General features: G+C 31.7%; 1 pseudogene; it reads right to left on the minus strand.

Moving 5' to 3' along the window:
- Window positions 1-22,266: 22,266 nt before the first annotated feature.
- On the minus strand, window positions 22,267-22,385 carry LOC120617168 (uncharacterized; annotated as a pseudogene).
- Window positions 22,386-23,086: the final 701 nt, after the last annotated feature.

The following is a 23,086-nucleotide window of genomic DNA, read 5'->3' on the forward strand; positions in this document are numbered from 1 at the left end:
AAGTTGCAAAAATAGTACAGAGGTTCCTGTATATCTCTCATCAGCTTCTGCTAAAGTTAACATGTGACATACAATAGTGAAATGATCAATACCAGGAGATTCACATTGATACAATTAATTAAACTACAGATCACATTCAACTTTCACCAGTTTTTTCACTATGTCCTCTTTCTGTTTCAAGATCCAATCCAGGACCCACATGGCAACTCCTCACCACCTTGATTTCTTCAAATCTCAATAATTTTTTAGTCCTTTCTTATTTCTTTTTATCACCTTGACACTTATAGATAGTATTACTGATGAATTGTTTTGAAGGATGTTCTTCAATTTGGGTTTGTCTGATGTTTTCTCATAAATGGACTGAAGTTATGAATGTTTGGCATAACTACCACAGAAATGACAATGTGTCCTCAATGTATTATATCAAAAATAATGTCAACATGTCTTTTTACTGGTAACTTTTATCACTTGGTTAAAACAATGTTTGCTGGGTTACTATTTTTCTATTGTAGTTAATAAATAGCTTGGGGTAAATACTTGGAAACTATTATAAATCCTGTTTTTTCTCAAATTTTACCTGTTACTCTCAATATTCTTTGGTGAATTCTCTCTACAACATTTATATCTGTGGTATTTGCCTAATATCACTGATTTTCTTCTAAAGTGTAGTTTGAATCTGCAGTAGGTAAAGGGCACATACATTGCAGAAGACACTTTTTTTTTTCTTCCTCAAGTCCTCAGTATCCATACAAAATGTAAATATATCTCCTAAGATTGTTTTTTTTTCCCTTAGTCAGCATTGGATTCCATGAAAAATGCTACTTCAGTCAGTAACGGTGTCTCACTTTTCTCAGCTGCCTAATTTACTTTAGAACTAGAGTAAAATTAGTGAAAAATAAGACTATACCATGTACAGTATGACACTATTTCCTACATAAATTCTGATAATAGGGGGAAATACTAGCAGTATTACTTTCAATGTGATAGATGTCAACACCAAAAAAAAACCTTCATTAATTTTATTAGTTATCCTCAACTTTAGATCTTTAATGAAACAAATTTGATTACATGTAAGAAAAATCTCTTCAGGTTTCATTTGTTGCATTATTATCTAGCCCTTCTTATCCTAAGTTGTTTTTCAAAGGAATCATCATAATAGACAGAAATTATTCCCATAGCACAGGAGGAAAAGTGGCTCTCAAGGAAAATATGGGGAATTAAGTGACTAAAAGACCTCCCATTCTTCCACTCCATTATGACTAAGGATTAGGAAAAGCAGTTGACGGGGTAGGCGTGGCTATGCCTCTAGATTTATGTGTGTCTTGGGACAAGTCCTTCTGTGATTTCAGTTTCTCTTAAACTAAAGACAGGTGGATATGGCTCTCTAAGATCTCACTTGCAATGGAGATTTGAAAATGTTATTTACTCAAAGAGATATAGACAAGGTGAAAATCACTCATTAAGCAACAACATTGGTTTTCCTAAATATATTTTTACGAATTTTATTTATGAATAACACTACTTGTTATTTCACTTGCGTACTTGTTGGAAATTGATTCCAACAAGTTGGAAATAGGTTAAAAAATTTAATCTTTATGTATATGAATAAATTCATTTGTATCATTTGTATATTCCTTTAAATATTCAATATTTTATAAATTATATCAAGACACTAAAAGCATGTTTATTATTTTATCCAACATTTAGAGCATTCATGGTGAATGTTCTTCCAATTTATATTTCCTTTTCAATTGTCCTGCACCAGAACAATCTTAGGCAAAATTGTATAATAAGTAAGTTTTATCTTTGCTTCCCTTATTTTCCATCTTTATTAAATTCCACATACAAAACAGTAATTGATTGAAGCTAGGCTCTCTGTCTTAGTTATCTCTGTATTTTCAGTGCTTGTATAGTACTGTCACATTGTAGGCATTTAAAATATATTTTATTGAACTCAATGGAATTGATTAGAATAGAATGGAATGCAAAATTATCTCTGGTTATGGATGAGAGATCTAATTATGGAGATGGAGAATCTGAAGTCAAATCACAGCTCAGTCAGTCAAAAACTCTGATCCACAGACATTTATCTAGCTCTCAGTTTGTTAATAAATAAAAGACTTATAACATTTCCTTAGAGAGTTACTGGGTAGATTAAATAATGGAGTACTGAACTTCTCCTATGATAGAATATGTCTCCATAATATGAATAGGTACCACTAGTGAGCTAGAAAATTAAAGAATTTCTGGAATATAAATTGCAAATGATATTAGATTGAAAGCAAAGCAAAAGCATCAGAGCCCTAAAACATATAATACAAGCCAGAACACACATCTGAAAGGAAATTTCTATGATACCCCAAGTTCTACATTTAAAAAATAATACCCTATTCTTAAGAGCTGTTCCTACCTTCCTATCTCATGAACATATTCTTTCTGAAATAAGCCTAAGTTCTATGCAGAGGAAATTTCCATGTGTAGGTTTTAGGATCTGAGGAAAAAGTTCACACAGCTGGACTCTCCAAATAAACAAAAAGAGAGAGAGAGAGAAGAAGAAAAAAAAGATTTCCATCCATAAAAAAGAGTTTACTGAACTACAATCACCTTTTTATTTTAGAAATTGCTGGGTGTGGGTGCCTGGTTTGATTGCTACATAACACAACAGAACAAAATCTGTTAGTTGATATGTACTGCAAATTTACACAAAGCCATCTCTAATAGAAAGTTCTATTTATGCTCATCTCAAGGAGAGAACTATCTGGAAAACAGAACATACATGCAGAGAAAATACATACCAAGTATGTCTACTGATCATCATGATTCTTCATTAAAAAAAGTGACAAAAAACTCTGATCATCTGACGACGTATAGAAAAATCACATATTTGAAAAAGGAGCAAGATGTGCAAATAGAAAAACTGACTCAGGAGGCTTAACATACTATTTTTAAAAACTTCAGTCAGTTTTCTCAGATGTGAATGATTATTATCTCTACGACATAAGGATTAAAGAAACACTACAAAGATTAATTAAAAATAAAATTACAAAATAAACCTTTAATAGAATGGCTAAATAATAGACTGAATGCAGCTATATACCTAATTATGAATAACAAATTTCATTGGGAAAAAATCCCTAGAATCCAAGATAAGAAAACAATGGACAATATGAAACATTAAGAGATATGGAGCATTAATCCACCTAATAGGAAGTCTAGAAGAGAATAAGACAATTACCAACAATTTGATATTAGAGTATTTTCCCAAATTAAAACATCTTAGTGATTTTATGCTTTCAAAATGAACAAATCAACTTTGTAAAAAGAAGGAATGAAAAACAGTATGCATCTATGTATTTCAGAAATACATTGATACTTCTAAGTAGATGAAATTGCTTACCTACAAATGAATACAAGTCTTTGGTGTGACTTCCAATCACCAACCAGGAAGATAGAAAATAATGTTAAATTTTCTTTAAAATTCCGAGAAAATCAGTGTGTTCTAAAATTTTATAGCTAACCGAACTAGCAATCAAAAATAGTGTGTGCATGTTCAGTGAGATCAGTCCTCACATATTCTCTATATTTGGAGAAAATAAATGAAGCTCTTATATAAGAGATTAGAAAAGAAAAACAAGGGTAAAGGTCCATATAAATATCACAGAAAAAATTTTAGTTGAGTATAACCAATGAGGCATCAATAAATCATGAAAGAAATTAAAGAAAATTTTACTTCACGTGAAAGATTAGAACATTTTCTTTCAAATATCACATTTACTTACTTTTCTACAGACATAAACACACTGCTCATTCTACATTTCTATTTACACGCTACATTAAAGCTCTTAAAAACTCAATGTCTGCATGAACCATTTCCAGCAACCTGGATTATGTATAAATTTTATAACTGTTCTAAATTTACTTGTTCATTGTGTCTGTTCAGTTACATCAGAGCAATTAATTTTGCAGCCCTGAAACCCTATTCTCCACAAGCATTTTCCCAAAAAGAAAAAACAAAGTGTAACATTGTTCTTTCTGGAGAACTGGCCTGTCAGCATTTTCACAATGTAAATGTTTCAGTCAAATCAGATGAGATTAAACAAAGCAATTTATTTTGAATTTAGTGAAAATAAAACTATTTAAAAAGAAGAAAAGCTGTATAATTACAGTCAATGAAATACCTGTTTCTATGAAAAAGACAAGATAAAGCCATTCATGTTCTGTATACAAAGACAAATATAAAATAATGAAAGTGAATATAACTTATTTGTCCATACAAAGAAGCACCCTAAATTTCAATGGAATTTTATATTAAGTGAGATGGAGCATTTGAAACATATATCTCAGGCTTTGAATTTAGGATTATCTGCACATTAAACCACATTTTACAAATCTGGATATTTTTTCTATTCCAAATTTATAGAGACGATATAATATGGTCTCAAAGGAAAGACCATATTGACTCCTATCCCTTATTTATCACTACATTTTTTATTGCCATACTTAAACCTTTAATTCTTCTATTTGGTGACATAAATACTATAGTGGGTGATAGTTTAAAGAAGTTGTATTACATTTCCATTGCTGCTGTAAAATATTACACAGAATTTTGGTTTAAAATAATGCAAATTTATTATTTTATAGTAGTGTAGGTGAGAATTCCAACATAGATCTCATTGTGTTGTCAAATCAATGTGTCAGCAGGGCTATGTTTCTTCCTGGAGGCTCTAGGAGAATCTCAATTTTCTTTTCCAGCTTCCAGTGGCCATATACGTTTCTTGATTCTCAGCCCTTTTCCTCCATCTTCAAAACCAGCCATGTTGCATCTCTCCGACCATCTTCTGAAGTCACATCTTTCTCTGACCCTGACCTCAGCCAGGAAAGGTTATTTTAAGATCTCATGTGATTGAGTCCCTCTAGAAAATGCAAGATAATCTCCCATCTCAAGATCCTTAACCTTAATCACATCTTCACATCTGCAAAATTCCCTTTGCCATGAAAGGTAACATGTTTACAGATTCCAATGATTAGGGGCAGACATATTTAGAGGCTCATCATTCTGCCTATTAGAGTCTACCTTCTATGCCCCAAAGATTTGCATTCTTCATACATACAAAGTTTATTTGCCTCATCACAATATTGTAAAGTCTGAACTCATTATAGCATCAACTCAAATTTCAAAATCTCATGTAAATATCATTAGCTCAAAAGTCCAAAATCTCATCATCTAAATCATAAATCTATTTAGGCAACTAAAGAAGCAAGTTATCTGTTCCTAAAATACTATGGTGATTAGGCAGAAGATTCTGGTTCAAGAGAGTAAAAAATGGAAAGAAAAAGAATCACTGATCTCAAGCAATTTTAAAATCCAGCTGGGAAAACACCATTAGATTTCAAGTCCTGGGGTTAATCCTATGTAATTTAGCTATTTGGGCTCTCAGTTTGCCCCTCTGAGACATCCTCCATATTTCATGAATGGTATTTCATGCAGCTGGGTAGCTTTATCAGCCTGTTTCCTGCCTGTAGATATTTGAGGTTCCAACAGCCTTCTTTGAATTTGTACTCTATCCCTTTAAATTATAGCTCGCAGTGTTTTGCTAGTTAAAATTTCGAAGACTCTTGTGGGTCTCCTGTACATGTCATGAGATTGTCTCCATTAGACATGAAGTCCCCTCATAGATCTTTCCTAGATAATCTAATCTTTGTTTTTGGCTTTTGTTGAGAAGTCTGAAGGATAGATAATGCCCTAAAACTTCCTATCTGCTCTCCAGTTCCATTGAGGTAATCTGTGAGACAAACCTTTAATTTCCACAAAGAGTCATTTGTGTGAATGTACATTAATACTTTCTAATTTTTCTGAGGTGTAACCCCTCTATATCATAAGTTCTTAGCAGTGACTCTCTTAATTTTAGAGTTTTTTTTGTTTTTTTTTTTTTTTTTTTTTTTGGTCAATCTGAAGAGGCTGAGAATTTCCAAAACTATCCAGTACACTTTTTTTGGGGGGAGCGGGGGATGCTTTTTGTTTGTTTGTTTAATGGTTCCTCCCTAATTCACCTCTTTACTCTGACATTTTGCTATAAGTGGCAAGAAGAAACCAGGCCACATCTTCAATATTCTGCTTAGAAATCTCCCCAATTCAATGTACAATTTTCCCATTTTCCAGTTCTGCTATCCATTTAACTGAAGGACATGTCTGCCAATCATTCTGCCACTGTCTAGCAAAGATTCTTTCTTCTGGTTTCCAATAACATGTTCCTCATTTATTTCTCAGCTTTCACTAGCTGTTCCTTTAATGTCCATATTTTTAATAATGGTCTTTTCACAATGATTTGGGATTCTTAAGGCAATTTGTATTTCTTCAGTCCTGCTCCTAGCTTTTTTCTGAGTCCTCATTAAGAGCAGTTAACATCAATATTACTACTAATAGTTCAGGAAAACCTAGCCTTTTTCTATCATGCTCCTCAAAATTCTTCCAGCCTCTGCCCATTGCCCAATTTCAAAGCCAGTTTCAGTTTTTTTAGATATTTGTTACAGCACCACCTCACCCCAGATATGAAATGACTTAATAATGCATCTATAATAAATTACAAAAAATAAATATAGTGGTTTAAGCAATGCAAATTTATTATCTTATATAGCTCTGTAGGTTAGAATTGCAACAGAGGTCTTATTGTGCTAAAATTAATGTGCTAGCACAACTGTGTTTCTTTATGGACACTCTAGGGTAGAATCTGTTTCCTTGCCTTTCCTGGACCCCTTCCTTCAACCTAAGTCCAGCAATACTGCATATTTTTCACCATACTCACATCTTCTTTTCTGCCCATGGCTGAGAAGGTTTTTCTGTTTTTAAGGATCTTTATTATTAGATCTCATACATTAAACCATCTCGAGTTCCTTAACCTTAATCATTTCATCAAAGTCTCTCTTGTTGAGTATAGTGATACTCATACTCATAGGTTCTGAGAATTAGGATATGAACATCTTAGGGAGATTTTTTTTTTCCTATCACAGGTGGCCTCATCTGAACAGACTTGATTAGTATCAAGGACTTATCATTTTCCTTTTTTTTGAGTACTTGCTGTCCCACATCTACATTTTTAAAAATCTTTGAATGAGTGTGACCATTTGACCAATTTGGTTTGCTCATTCAATCCCTATGAATCTTTTGGTAGCTGACAGTGGATTGAGATTATTGTAGATCTTCTTGAAACTTAGGTTTCCTAGAAAACAGACCATGAGGTGAAGCATACGTTGTAGGAATTTTGGGAGATTTTGGAGATTATCACTGTAGAAGAGGAGGGAAAGAGGCCAGCAGGGTTGGACAGAGAAAAAGATCAGGCTGCAATGTAGTCTCAACAAAGTCTCAGGTGACCAAATATTGGAAAAGACATTTCTGAAGCCAAGTGGACCCTATAGATTATTCTGTATGACAATAAGGAACACATGGACTTTATGCTATGGAAGCTAGCAGTCATTAAGTGCAGGCTGCCCAACTAGAAGTAAGAGTCTCTACAATCCAGAGCAACTTCCAGAGAGAGCTGACAGTTGAGAGTCATCAAACAGCGGTACTCACAGTAGTTGAAGAAATAAACCTTTAAAACTTGAATGGAGATCTGGGAAGTAGATCCCAGCATCCACTGCTCCTCCAGATTTTGATTCCCTAACTAAGATCTGATCTTTGCTATATATGCTATTATAATATACATGTTATCTGTTTTTCCATCGATGTTGACCGCTCAAGCTACAAATAAATTGGATGAGCTAAAGAATGTAATTTCCCTTGTACAAGCTGCCTGTTTTGTACAATCCAACTTCTATTCTCACTTTGTTGAGAGTTTTTATCAAACAGATGTTGAATTTTGTCAAATATTATTTTCTGCATCTATTTAGTTGATTGTTTATTTTTTATCCTTTGTTTTATTAATGCGATATATTGCATTGATTGATTTAAGGGTATTGAGCCATCCTTGAATCCCTGGGTTACATCCCATTTGGTCGCAGTGCATAAAATTTTTAATGTATTCTTGAATCAGGTTTGCTAATATTTTGTTGAGAATTTTTACATCTATGGTTCATTAAGCATATTGGCCTATAATTTTATTTTATTTTTTGTAATGTCTTTATCTGGTTTTAATATCAGGGCAATGCTGGCTTCATAAAATGAGTTTGGAAGTGCTTCTTCCACTTTATTTATTTATTTTTTGAAATAGTTTAAGAAATATAGGTATTAATTCTTTGGAAGTTTGGTAGAATTTATCTGTGAAGCCATCTGATTCTGAACTTTTATTTGGAGTTTTTTGAGCACTGCTTCAATTTCATTGCTAGTAATTGATCTATTTAGATTTCTTTATTCTTTCTAGTTCAGTGTTAAAGGTTATATGCTTATAGAAATTTACTTTTTTTTTGTATTTTTGTAGTATTGGTTATAACTTCTCTTTCATTTATGATTTTGTTTATTTGAACCCTCTCTTTTCTTGATGAGTATGGCTAAATGTTGTCTATTTTATTCATCTTTTTAAAGAACCAGCTGTTAATTTTATTGATCTTTTCTATTTTTTAAATTTCTATTTCATTTATTTCCACTCTGTTCTTAACTATTTACTTCCTTCTGTTTCCTTTGGGTTTTGTTTGCTCTTTTTTTTTTTCTAGTTCCTTTAGGTTTAGAGTTAGATTTATTGTTGTTGTTATTGTTGTTTCTTCATAGAATTGAGAATTTTTGCTTCCTCTTACATTATTCTGTACAGTATGACAGGAGTAAATTTGGAGTCAGAGCTACATTAAAATTAAAGACCCCACTTAGTGGATTTAGGACATTATTAAATCTTTAATAATCTTTCATCTTTCTTTCCATTACCTATATCCCTCCATGGGCCCCCATTCTCATTATGTACTTGGTATATTATATGTCTATTATCATATTCTTAGAAATATGTTATCTAGATACATTTTATCTACATCATCACATCATCATTTTACTCATGAAATACGGTTGTTTTATGAAGAAATATTTTGGGAAAACTGAAATATATACTTTACTCATACCTTTCTAGATCTAAATATACTTTCATTTTTAAGATCATAAAAAAATTTTGTATATAATCCAGTTAGAACTTAAATTCAGATTGAGAATATATAAGTAATTAGTCATAGTATATCTATTTGTAAAAAAGAGACATATAAATATAGATTATTATATTTGCTATTTTTGTTTTAAATTATATTCAAAAACTACAAATATAATAATTGCTTTAGAATTAGCATGTCTTGAGTTTTTTTTTAATATATTTTTTATAAGTATTAATGAAAGCCATTATACTTTTAACCAAATAAGGTGCATAAACAAAGAATTTTAAAACCTATTTTTAGGACACATAAAACCTGTGAAGTAGAATCATAAATTCTCGCACAATGATTATTAAAATTTTATTTATTTATTTGTTTGTTTGTTACATTTTTATTTATTTATATTTATTACGGTGACATTGGTTAACAAAATCCAGTGTTTCAAGTGTACAATTCAACAGTAAGGCATATATATATTTACATTGTGTGTTCACCTCCTAGAGTTAGATTTCTTTCTGTCAAAACATATTTGATCCCTTTTACTCCACCTTCCTACCCCTGCTACCCTCTGCTAACCACTAGTCTATTGTCCATATCCATGAGTCTGTTTGTCCTGTTTGTTTGTTGCTTTTAGGTTTTTTAAATAGCTATGCATAATATGAATATGGTTTGACAACTTTGTGTATATGAACACACCTATGCCAATAAAGGAAACAAAATGTTCGTGAGACAACGTCTCTACTTATATATGCTATACACTCTGACTTTTGCTATTTTGTTTGATCCTGTTCTATTTTATTTTTTAAAAAATAGTTGCCTATCCCTCTAACTTGATCTCATGACCCTCTACTTCATCACAACCCATAAATAGGTCATTTCACAGTTTGTAAGGCTCCTAGGATTCCATATTTAAAAAAATAATACTTGGAGGTTTAGATAAAAATACAGCTATAAGCTGCTGTGTCATGAAGAATTAGGTATACTTAGTTGTGTTCAGTTTATGATTCTTAAAAAAAAACAAAAACAAAACACATGGGAAGAGTGGAAAGCATCACCATTAATGAAAGTCAGTCAGCTGATTGTGTGTGTGTGTATGTCTGTCTATCTATCTATCTATTTATCTAAAGTGAATTATATTCATAAAGTTTGAGAAAATTTTGAAAGCATTTTGGAATATTATGTACTAAAAAACTACAGATACACTATTTTTCAAACAGAATTTTGTCTAATTTCAGTTTCCGAGCTAGTCTATTATTATCATATATTTAATGTGATATCTTAAATTAATTATCTTCTCAGACATAAAAAGAAATAAATTTATGAATTAAAACCAATTTATTCATAGCACTAGTTTATTTTTTAATTTGATATACTTCTAAACACAGAAATTGTATTTCTTTGCGTCAAAATAGAGGGAATCAAAAGCATATAAGAATCAGTCAGGACCTGTTTTCATGCATTCACCTTGCCACCAGGTATCAGGACATATGTGTGTGACAGAACTGCTGATTGCATTTCTAGCTTATACCTGAAAGGGGTTCCAGATTATGTATCGTTTAAAAGTGCCTTTATATAATCCAATTCCAGGGCACTGCTAGTTTCATAATCAAATCTCAAGCCATCATATTCAAAACTCGGCTAGTATCACTAACCTTTTTTATTTCTGCCTTTCTGTCAGATTCAGGGCATAAGCAGCACATCAACTAGTGAGCAATTTTATCATTCCTGTATACTAACATTGTATTCTATTTTTAAGTAGAAATGTGCAGTGCATTTTTTCTAAATTGTACACAAACTTGGTAAGGGCTATTACATCAAAGAATATCTAATTCAGATAAATAGTTACATAAATATTTCAAATGCAGAGATTTTTTTTGAATTCTGGAACAACTATTTAAAAATCTCAGTTAATGGCTATATGTAGGAGCAAGTTTCAAGCAGAGACATCATCCAAAGTTATTCACTTCTCTCACAGCATCTACTTGTGCTTTGCTCGCAGAAAATTGTTATTAGAAAAGTTATTCAATGAATTATATCTTCCTCATTTGTGAAAGATCAATAACATGCCAATGTTTCCTTCATCTTTTAGAGGTTTATAGATTTTAAAAAGGATATCTAGAAGACGATAGTTTAAATATTTATACCTTGTCTAAATATAGTATAGTATTATATATTAATTTATTATGATTTTTTAACTAATGTTCATATCTCTTACAATATATCATGGACTATTCTAAGTGTAGTAGTTGTTATTGTTTTTCTTTTTCCTCCTTCTCCTCCTCCTTTTTCTTCTTTTCTCATCCTACTACTCTTCCACCATCATCACATCATCATCACTAATCATCTTAATAAAAGCCCTATACGATAAACACTATTATTATTAGTCACCTGTCTAATGTCATATAACAAGTAAGTAGCAAAGCCTGATATATTTTGTGGCAGTTTTTAATATCATCAGTTTATCTTAGATGTAAATAAGCATCTTGTTTTAGCAGCTGAATAGTTTTAGATCTCATTCATTTGCCTGTAGAATTCTTCCTATCTCAGAAACAGATACTAACCCAAAAAATTTGTGTAAATGTTCATTTGTCTATTGTGACTTATGGAATCAAAATGACAGTTTGCTAAAGATATCATTATCTCAATTTCTATTAATAATTGATTCATCTTTCAGAGTTCAAGAGAGTTTTCAAGGAATATTTGAGTCCATACAAACAATGAAGATATATACTTGTAGTGAGTGGTCCACTTCCTGAATAACAAGACTGATGAATCAGTGAACATGTCTAGAATTTATCTCATATAGGAAGTGCTGTGGTACATTTGATCATGTTGTCTATTGGCTACAATAGTGGGGATTATAGTGGGTTTCTTTTCCCTCTCTACTATTTGTCAGTATGAAGTGTTTCCTATTTCTTTTCAAGGACAATGATGTGGGTGAAATTCTTCTACAGAATCCCTGTGAAGCCATTCACAATTCTATGAATTCTCTTTCAAGAGACATCAAAATTCCCTAGGGATTTGGTTTATTTGGTTGCTGGGAACAGACGTTATTTTTACAGTATATGTTTCAAAATGTGTGACAGAAAAAACTTTATACCAGAATTTCTAAACATAAGAGCCCCATCAAATAAGTCTGAAAAACTTTTCATTCTAAAACTCCGTTTGAATTAATAACAATATTCATGAAATTACTAAAGATTATAAGAACTCCTAAAATCCAATAAATATGTATTAATCTGGCATTTACTGAAACTTCCAAATATAAATTCTCCCCTTTTTTAACAACAGCTCAGTTAATATCTTATATATTGCTTTAAACCAGAAATGTAATCAATGTTTGAAGCTTCTGTGATTTTTGATAAATATTGGTTTCCTCATGGTTACCCATAGAAGTGTTTAAACAGGAGGATCTTTGTAAAGTGCCTGGTAGGTAACCTTTTATGACAAAGTAGGTGGTCCATTGATGTTATTTTGTTTGAGGGTTTAGGACCTGAAGTCAGGTGACCTGATGTCATCATCTGCCTCCAATTATTAGATATACTATTTTAGGGCTTGGATATATAATCTCAAAGGTTAAGTTTCTTTTTCTGAAGCTGTGGATATTAATAGTTTCTATCTCAGACATTACTATGAATATCTAATATTATTACATATAATAGGCATTTAGAAATTTGCTAGCATAACGTGCATGTGCAATAAATGTTAGTTATCCTTATTGTTGTGTCCTTGCCCCTACCTTCTTATCCCTCCTTTCATCCAAGGCAGTCAAATCGTTAAGTATGTAGCTAGAAATGTACCTCAAGGAATGGCAGGCAAATAACATGAATTTTTACCAGCTTTCTTTCACACTTCACATCCAATTCTTTCAGCTCTACTTTCAGAATATATCCAGAATCTGACTACCATATTTCAAAAGGATTATTACAATAACCATCTGATTGCTCTCCTTGCTTCCACTTTCCCTACCACCATAGAATCTCAAGGCCAGCAGCCAGAAGGTTCTTACCTAGTCCTTCCCAAGTGGCCTCATTGACTTAGCTCTCACCTTCATTCTCCATTGCTCGCTTCAACCCCTTATTCTTTGAAAATGCCAAGAACAAAATTTTTGTCACAAGGTTTACATTTGATGTTCTTTCTTCCAGGAAACCTTTTTGCTCATGGTTCACAAATGCTTTGTCTTCAAGTCAATGTTAAATATGATTTTATCATAAATATCTTTCCCAAGAACACAATTGAAAATACGCCATCTTTCTCCCCTCCCATTACCTATCATATTTTTCTTCTTTAAACTTATCACCATCTGATAACTTCAGTTTTCTTTCACTAGAATGTAAATTCCATGAAGGAAATTATCTATTTCTTTCCATTGGTGCCTTTAATGTTTTTTGTTTGTTTGTTTATTATTTTTTTAAATAAAAATCACTGTTTCTCTGGTAGGAAATTTGCAGCAAATTGCAAAGCCCTGGTCATAAGTGGGTAGGATGTATTTCAGTTCGTACATATCATGTGCGATAGACTAAAGCGACCCAAAATGCCATCTTGCTTTTCTTTGTAGCTCTATCATACTTTCTAGAGAACTCCATACACAAATTCTTTATTTTGCTTAGAGAGCTGGTCTCACTATCTATTCTTAATCTGTGAGCAAACCACAAATACAGCTGTTTTTGCATGGAAGACAGAGGATTTGCCCAATGAGTTTAGAACACCATGTTGCAGACTCCAGCTAATGGCTTCTGGGAGTTGCCTGGGGTTATCTTGGTTAAATCTATATCCATTTCTTCAGTAGCTTGCTGATTTATATGGCTGCATTTAGTTTTGTTGTTGATTTGAACAAAAGAGCTCTTTAATTTCCATAAATTCTTCAATGTAACTGGTTGACATTTTCTAATAATTTGGTATGCTATATAATAATTTAAATTTTCTTTTTCCATGAGGTTTCAGGGGAAAAAAGGCATTGTACCCCATAAATATATTTAGGAGTTTTTATACATGTACAGGAATACAGGTGAGGGATTCATGGTTACTGGTCTGTGTTGGCCCAATGGGAGAGACAGAAGAGATAACGGATAATCACTATAGTGAACTAAATGCTATCAAGTGGTAATTATGAGATAACATTTAAAAAACAAAAGAATTACAGTCAGCCTGCGGATTTGGGACTATTTTAAGAAGAGAAAATGATTCTGTTGAGTACTAAAGAAGTATAGGAATTAAACAGGCAAAGAGGGCTGGGAGGAAAAAGCCCAGACAAACACTTCCAAGAGAATATTTTAGGTGGTATAATATAATAACTCTAATATAATATAAATATAAACCTGGAAAACCTTTTCATTTTTAACCTTTAGTTGCCACAACTAGAATGAAACATTCACTAGCAGAAGTAAATGGAAGTTTACCAACTGACCTCTGATCATTGTTAGTTTCTTCCTCAGTAATCTTTTTCACAATATACAATATATGTATTCTTTCAGTAAGGCAAATTGTCAGTGTTAGTGATGCTGTAATATACCTAAAACATTTTAATGTCAGTGTCCACATAAACACAGATCCCCTGCTCTTTTGAAAGTCATTCAGCCTTATGATAATAAAAAATTGCAGCTGATTTTTTGTAGTTATGCTTCTCATTTCATGATATCCCAGATGTTTTCTTCAATTTAAAAACTACACACACTGTGAAGAGCAAACATATTTGTTTTCCAATGTGCAATTAAAACTGCTGGAACACTAGAGACTATAAGCAATATTATTTGACCTTATGTGGGCTGTAGTTAACAATATTCACCAACCAAATTACAATAAAACAAATAAGAGGTTAATGAAATTGCTTTGCTTCTTTTAAATTCACAATAAACCATAGTGCTAAATATGTTTGTTTCTACTTTATGTCTTTCACTCCTATTCTATCTCCATTTTATCCTATATTTACCTTATTATTTAAGGCTTGGCCCAAATTTTTAAATTAATTTTGCCTTACTGATTTTCATATACATATATAATGTGTGTGTGTGTTTGTTTTTATATAACACTTACTATTTTCTCTAGTTTTTTAACCAGTGAATATTTTTCACTAATACTATTGCAAGGACCTTGCATACAGAAATTGTTTGAATCTTTCTCACATACCATTTGTAAACATTATTGAGGTATAATTGCAGACACATATATAGTTGTGTAGGTTTTGACATGGTATATAACCAGAAAATAATTTTCATAATTATGATAAACATATTTGTCATTCTCAAAGTTTCTACATGTTTCTTTATAGTCACTCTCTTCTTTCCATCTATGACCAGCTCTCTTTCCCCATCCCCAGAGAAACCACCCATTGGCTTTCTACAGACTATAGATTCATTTGTATTTCTACTTCTATTATTTTATACAAATATTGTTGACTCGATTCGCCGAGGATACTTATTTTATTCATTGTATTGTTGACTTGACTCGCTGAGGGTACTTATTTTAAAATTCATCCATGTCATGATATATACCAATAATTCTTTCATTTTTATTGTTGAATAGTATTCAGTTTTATAGATAATACCAGTTTATTTAAACATTCATTGATTAATATTTGGGTTACACCCAGGATCTTGCTATGACAAGTAAAACTGTTACAATTATTTATGTGCAAGTCTTACTATGACTATGTTTCCATTTATCTTGGGTGAATACTAGGAGTGTAATGTCTAGGTTACATGGAAGGTACATGTTTAACTCTTAAAAAAAAAACCCACAAACCTTTTCCAAAATGGCTGTACCATTTCAATCCCTGACCTCAGTGTATGAGAATTCCTCCTTATCCTCAACGACATTTAGAAGGATAAGTTTCTTCAAGTCTTTTGCCATTCTATATGTGAAATATCTTTTTATGATTGCAATGTTCATTTTCTAATAACTGTGAATGTTGAGTATTTTTTCATATGCTTAGTAACTCTTGGAATATCTTTTTCGGTAAATGGTTTCTTCAAATCTTTTGTCCATTTGTTTTGAATTGGGTTATTTTGAGAGTTCTGAATATAAGTCCTTTATCATAAATATGATTTGTAATATCTTCTTCCAGGTCTATAACTTGTTTATTGATTCTCTTTACAGCATTTTTCAAAGATAATTTTTAAAAAATTTTAATAAAGTTTAATTAATGAATTTGTTATTTTATGGACTTTGCTTTTGGTATCATATCTTTAAAAATGTTTGTATAACCCAAGGTCACAAAGATTTTTTTCCCTATGCTTTTTCCTGGAAGTTGTATAGTTGTAGTTTTTACATTTTGATTCATGATTTGACTTAATTTTTGTACATGGTATGAAATATGAATCTAAGTTTTATATATATGAATATCATATGTATGAATATCACTTGTTCCAGCTATTGAAGTACATTTAAACTTTTATATTTGTCAAAAATAATGTTCTCATATATATGTGAGAATGAATCTGAAATCTTTATTTTGTTTTTTTCCACTGATCTATTTATTAGTCTGTATGACAATTGCATACTGCCTGAATTACTGTACCATTATAATAAGTCTTGAAATCGGATAGTGTTAGTCCTTCTACTTTGTTCATCTCTTACAAATGTTTTAGTTATTCTACATCCTTTGAATTTCCATATAAATTTAAGTAGAAGTATGTTATTAATTTTTAAAACAATTGGTGAGTAAAGATCAACTGTACATAATATGCATCTAATACCCCAGGTACATGCAAAGTACAATGTAAAATATAAACATAAGAAGGCACTTATTTAAATAACTCTGAAAAAAGCATGAAGTATTTATTGATACAATAAATGCATTAAATTGGCACTATGTCTAAATTGTATATGTATTTTAAGTAAATGAATATTTTGTCTCTAGAGAGTTATAATATCTCAGAGCTGGAAAGAACTTCAAGTCTCTCTTGAGCTTCAGGGAAGTTAAGAGATTTAAAACTCAACTATCTATAGTAGGTAAAGTTAAGCTTCAACTCAACTATCTATAGTAGGTAAAGTTAAGCAGGTGGGCCCTGACCAGTATATTTTATATTATATTCATCTGTATCTTTAAACTTCACTTAGTAAAATAGGCCTCATTTCTGAAGAAATAAATGAGCAAGCTATTACTACTGGCATATTTTACTTTATGTGATGTATGTATATATAAACTATTAACATATAATGTAAACCTAATGTGTTTTGATATTCTGCCATAATGTTAATATTGTTTCATCTCCCACACCACCATCTTAATGAAGTTTATTTTACCTTAAAATTCTGAGATTTGCTTAATGTGATTTGACAGACTCTATCTAGCTCTGTGAATATGGCCAAATCATTTTAGCAAGGGTCTTAATATCCATATTTGAAAATGACAGCTTTAGATATTAAGATACATATTAGGACCCTAAATATTAAAGTCTATGGTATCAAATATTTGAAAGCATGGATGTACAGAGTCATTGAGCCTGTTAACAAATAGATATATCGAAGACTCAAAAACTCTAGCTCAGAAACAATTTAGGAATGCCTGAGCAAATGGAAGAATGGACATTGACAAGGTGAGTAAATATAGCAGTTATCTTGAAATAATTTTACTTCCTATTTCAAGTTCTACGTGAAAGAGACTAATGAAGAGATAATGCTATCGAGTCTTCTTTAGGAACAAAATTTTAATGTAGGATGCAACAAAATAATCTACCACAGAAAGAACTGATTAAAATATCTTTGCTCTGGAGAGTAAGGTATCACTCTCATCGGCCTAAGGCATGTTAATTCTAGAATCCATCTTTCATTCATCTGCGTTTATTAAACTTCATAGAAAACTATTGCTTTTTCACAGAATATCTGAAGCATCCTATGAGAAAGATGCTGTAAAAAGTAAGCATCCCCTTTGTACTCTCTGGTTATGGTACTAACACTGGTGGAAGAATGGTAATGGTGTTTATTTCAGCCTCCAAACATTCTTAATTATTAACCCAACAGTGATTGACACTGTCTCTAGTCCAAAGCCACTCTTCTGTAGCTACGACCTTTTCTCTTAAAATCATCTTCAGGCAATCCTGTTACAGCACTTCCCAAATCATTCTCTAACTTATGATTTCTAGGGTACACTTGTCACATTGCTGAGAAGATTGGTAGCAAGAAATATATTTTTCGGAATAGCAAGCACAATACGAATAAGGTGGTAGCAGAACAACAACACTTCTGTTGATGCTCACATTTCTCTTAACATGAGGAAAAAATAAGTTTTTGCAAAATGTTATTGTGATAGAAATCTTTCTTTGTTTTTATTGATGTCACATAGCAAGAGGTTAATAAAAATAATATATACATACTATATTATAGTAAACAGAACTTTAATTGCTAAAGTAGTTTTCCACCTTATAAATTGATAACTCAAAATATAAAAAAAAATAAATCTTGAACTTTTTTTTACTGTCTTTATCTTTATAATGTCACTATTAAGAAAAGTTCTCAATTCCTCAGAAGAATAAGCCAGGGCAATATCAAAGCTCTCTTTGAAATCTTGGAGTTCTTTTAATATTGAGGAATAAAATGAATTGACCATATTGCAGCAATTTTCAAAATTTCTTAATTCACCTTTAGACTGTTGCAACTTTGTCACTAGCATCAAGAAAATTTTTAAAGACACTGGTAAACAATTCTAAAGTACATGTCAATCCAGAGACCTCAGAGTCATGAGTTGCTAGTTAAAAATAATAATCTATTTAAAATAAAGACTTGTTATCTGAAGAAAATGAAGTTAAAATTGTGTTATCCGATGATATTATATTGTAAAAAGAACATTTCTAAATTTTTCAGATGCCCACATGTACTTTATCTGGGTTGGAATATTTGCATTTGTATATAAGTAGATATATTTTAAGCACATGATAATATTTTTTATAAGGAATATAAATTATGATAATGTTGCTTTAACTGGACATGGCTTTATTAGCTTTTTTTATTTTCTTTCCAGGAAGGCAAAGAAAAATAATTCCGTTGAAACTTCAGGGAGGAAAGTAGATAGGCAAAAATAATTACAGAACTGGAATGTCTCCAGAACACTATTGCTAATATCCTGATTATTTTAGAGGAATGTCTTCTGCAACCACAAGTGATTTCAGATGAACTTAATCCATCAGTTTCCGCTTCCCCCAAAGGCCTCTTCTAATTCCTGCTGGAGCAATGGCCACCTGGTAAGATAAGTGGTAAATTTTTTTTCCAATACACTTTAACTCCCAAAATCCATGTGAAGCTGTACCTCTGCTTGATGAAGCATTCTAAAACTATTGTCATTATGAAAATATTCTACACTGTTTTCTAAGGACTGCCTAAGAGAGTTACTTACAGGCAGATGGGATTAGAAGGCCCTGGGAGAGTTGAACATTTCTAAGATCACAGGTAAAACTTCCAGTGACTTAAGGAGAACCATTTTAAGTGCATGGCCCTTAAAATGAGATGATAAATTCTGTTTCAACCACATTTTAACTCTAGGAAAGAAATGTTCATTCATTTAGCTTTCATTTATGAAATCATACCTTCACCATGTCAAAAGCACTGTAGTGTAGTAGTTAAAAATATGTGTGAACCAAGAAGACACTAAAGAAGAAAATGTTTTTACCCCAATTTGTAGAAAATGGCATTGAAGCAAGGATATAAATGCATCTGTAGACTCCTCACCAAGCACATTATATATAAAGTGATCAATAAGCATTTATTTGTTAAGTGAATGAATCACATGAAATATGACTCAGGAATCTAAGTTTTCAAGACAATTTGCTAGGCACTTTGTTTAGTCAAAGAGAGAAAGACATTACAGAACACCAATGTTGGTGGAATATCATTAAGTTTTAAAAAGGAAGTTAGAAATATTAGAATATGTCATCAGGTTATTTTCTTAATTTGTAAATGTTCAGGTTCCAGAGATCTGAATGACTACATATAACAATTATGAAGATCTGGTAAAAATGACTCATTACCTTTACATTGAAAAAGTAAGTTAATGAGTAAATTATATCTATATGTAATTATTCTAATCACAAAGGAATAATGTCCCTAAATTATCTACTGCTCTCAAACTCCTACCTGGAAGATGCGAGGGTTAATAGTGTCCAAAAATATTTTTATCTTCAGAAACATAAAAGGAAAAATATTTTTTCCAATTTGTACTTTTCTTACTAAATTGTTTTTATGTCTTAGTTCCTAACATCAAATGAATTCTGTCCTTGTACAAGTCATTCTGCCCCAAGTAGTACTCCTTATTTACCTTTATGTTAAGGAGGAACATAAAAAAGCTGATACAAAATTTTAGAAAGTATTTGGATCCAAATCTCAAAGCAAACATACAGCTGCAAATGATTATAGAACTTCAACAGGAAAAGTTGATAAGCTGTATTTTAGAATCTTCAAAATTCAAAGCATACATCTTTATTTTATGTAACCAGAAAACTGTCAGGGCTATTTAGTATATCAAGAAGATTCTGACATCAAACAGAATTTTGTTTTTAATCTCAGGTTTGTGACTTATTAAAAGAGTAACTTCTGGTGCTAAAAAATTTTTTATTAATGTACTCTGGTATTTTATTTTAACCTAAGTAATATAGCCTTCATTTTATCATGAGGGACAGGGAATCTATCAAAACTTGGGGTTGTCTCAAACTTACATGCTTTGGAATAATAACTAAAATGACAAAATATTATAATAATAACTTTCCAGATTGAGTAGAAGCACAGAGTTATGATACTTTGCATCACGACCTTATGTGTACTTCAGACAACAAACTTTAGCATTTGGTTAGAAAACCAAATTTTTATCATTATCAACATAAGAATCTTATGTAAACCATTTAACAGCGTAAGGAAAAAGGTAGATGAAAGAACCTCATGACCATCTAATAATGGGCAAGTACCTCATACTCTGAATTGAATGGGTTTTTTTGTTTGTTTTATTATGATATAATTGACATACAACACTGTATAACCTTAAGGTGTCCAACATAATGATTTGATTGGAGATATATGTGTGTGTGTATATATATATATATATATATATAATATACATACATATATATACATCATATATATGTATAAATATGATTACCACAATAAGTTTGGTTAACATTTATTGCCTCATATAGCTACAAAAACTTTTTTCCTTGTAAAGAGAAAGTTACTCTCTTAGCAACTTTCAAGTGTATTATCAAACAGTGTTAACTATAGTCATCATGTTGGACGTTGCATCTTAAGCACTTATAACTGTAACTCTGTACCTTTTGACCACTTTCACCCAATTTCCCCACTCCCCATTCCTGCCTCTGACCACCACAAATCTGATGGATTCTTCTGTTTGTTGTTATAGATTCCACATATAAATGAGATCTTGAAGTATTTGTCTTCCTTTGTCTGACTTATTGCACTTAACAAAATGCCATCAAGTTCCATGCATGTTTTTGCGAATGGAAGGATTTTCTTCTTCTCATGATGATTGAATAATATTCCATTGTTTATGTATATCATAATTTCTTTATCCATTGATCTATCAGCTTTGGTTGTTTTCATGTCTTGTGTATTGTAAATATGCTGCAAATATCTCTTTGGGACAGAGCTTTCGTTTTCTTTGGATATGTACCCAAAAATAGGATTGCTGGATTATATGGTAGCTCTATTTTTAATGTTTTGAGGAAACTCCATACAGTTTTCAATAGTAGCTGTACCAAATTGCACTTCTACCAATAGTGCTCAAGAGTTTTCTTTACTCCATATTCCCATCAGCATTAATTATCTCTTGTCTTTTTGATCATGGCCATTCTAACAGACATGAGGTGATAACTCACTGTGGTTTTGATTTGCATTTCTCTGATAATTAGTGACATTCAACTCCTTTTCTCGTAACTGTTGGCAACTTGAGTATCTTTTCAGATCCTCTTCCACTTACTTTCTTTTTCTTTCTTTTCTTTCTTTTCTTTCTTTCTTTCTTTCTTTTCTTTTCTTTCTAACAACTTTTAACAACAACAACAACTTTTTTCTTTCTTTTCTTTTCTCTTCTCTCTCTCTCTCTCTCTCTCTCTCTCTCTCTCTCTCTCTCTCTCTCCTCTCTCTCCTCTCTCTCTTTTCTTTCTTTTCTTTCTTTTCTTTCTTTCATTTTAGGTGAGGCAACCCTTGGTTGACCTCACAGATTGCAAGGATCTTATCAGTTTACAATCCCTTATTTTTTTAATTTTTTTATGCCTATAGCACCTGGTCTTCCTAGGTGGTCTCCCATCGAATTACTAACCAGGACCGACCCTGCTTAGCTTCCGAGATCAGAAGGGATCAGGCTTGTTCAGGGTGGCATGGCTGTAGAACTCTTCCACTTTTTAATTGGATTGTTTTTTGCTAATGAGTTGTATCATTTTGTATATATTTTGGATATTAACCTCTTGTCAGATATATAATTGGCAAATATTTTCTCCTATCCATAGATTGCTTTTTCATTTTATTGACTGCTTCTTTTCCTGTGCGGGAGCTTTTTAATATGATTTAGTCTCACTTATTAATTTTAGATTATGTTGCTTGTGCTTTAGGTGTCATATCCAAAATATCATTGCCAAGACCCATGTCAAGGAGCTTTTTCTGTGTTTTCTTCTAGGAGTTTTATGGTTTCAGGTCTTACATTTAAATCTTTAACCCATTACCCATTTGCCCCAAGAATACTCACCAGTGGCATTTAAGGCTACAGCATTTACCCTGAGATAACTTGCTGATTACAGTCCCAACCTTACCCCCAAAGTTTGCCACAAAATATTTTGCTTTTATTATTATGTTTACATTATTCTAGTATATCAATAGTCGTTGGAAACAAATTACATCATTCTATATATAGCATTCTGTTTTTAATAGTGGCATTTCCATTTACAAAATATAATTCTCAATAGCTAAAAATGAAATCCTAGAAAAAGTAGCATTCCTACATGTGATATTAAATTAATGATGGCAGCAAACTGCACTTTTTTTTTTAAATGAGAAATGAGTTTAATCCATTTTGAGTTGATTTTTGTAAATGGTA

The sequence above is a fragment of the Pteropus medius genome, unplaced genomic scaffold (assembly GCF_902729225.1).
Source record: "Pteropus medius unplaced genomic scaffold, Ma_sr-lr_union100, whole genome shotgun sequence".
Classification (NCBI taxonomy): Eukaryota; Metazoa; Chordata; class Mammalia; order Chiroptera; family Pteropodidae; genus Pteropus; species Pteropus medius.